This window comes from Tupaia chinensis, unplaced genomic scaffold, assembly GCF_000334495.1.
Source record: "Tupaia chinensis unplaced genomic scaffold, TupChi_1.0 Scaffold000074_1, whole genome shotgun sequence".
Classification (NCBI taxonomy): Eukaryota; Metazoa; Chordata; class Mammalia; order Scandentia; family Tupaiidae; genus Tupaia; species Tupaia belangeri.
In genome coordinates, this window is record NW_006159534.1 from 3,828,011 (window position 1) to 3,828,860 (window position 850).

The following is an 850-nucleotide window of genomic DNA, read 5'->3' on the forward strand; positions in this document are numbered from 1 at the left end:
AGAGTTCTTGAGTCAAAGGAAACTGTGCAAAGAGCTTATGTCAAGAAATGAGTAGTTCATGTGGGAGTTCAGCACCTCAACCACCATGTCACTTGCTGTGTCCTATAGCAAATTAAGATAATAATAATAATAAATAAAGTTAAATCATTCTTTTTTTTTAAAAAAAAAAGAAATGAGTAGGTCACAGTTTGGACAGAAAAAATGGTTGGGGAAGCTGGTGGGTGGTAAACAATGAGAAAAAGAGGTGAAGAGACCAGAGAGACAGGTGGAAGCCTGAGAGAAAGGTCTGATTTCCTTTTTCTTTCATTAATTCATTCAATGTGTATTTACCCAACTAAGTACCAAGAACCCTGGTAATTCTGACTCTACAGTTAGTCATAGGTAATGTAAGGCAGTCAAGTCCCAAGCAAAAGTCACACAGGAGACAAAAATATACTTTATGTTTTTTGCATAACTTAATGCAAATCATTTGCCCAGTGTACATCTTTTCTACTTGTAGACATATTTGAGATAAACAGGACACGTTGTTATCTGCCTCTTGGTACTGATACACCAAGAAGGACACAGCATCAGTTCTGATACCTTTACTTCTCTTGATTACACTGCTTGACACATTTAAAATAACTAGATTTACTTTAGTTATTGCAGTTCTGATGGTTTGGAAACACAAACCAACAAGTCTGTGAATGGCAGTTATTCTAAGCATTGTTGAGTTCCATAGAGCCAAACTTAACTGTGCTCCTGACCAGCAGTCAATGACCTCTGTCATAAGGATGGAGAGTCTGATGACCTTTCCAGCACTTTTACATGATAATTCTGAAAAGCTCAGTTGGGGGTGTTTTGTTTTGTT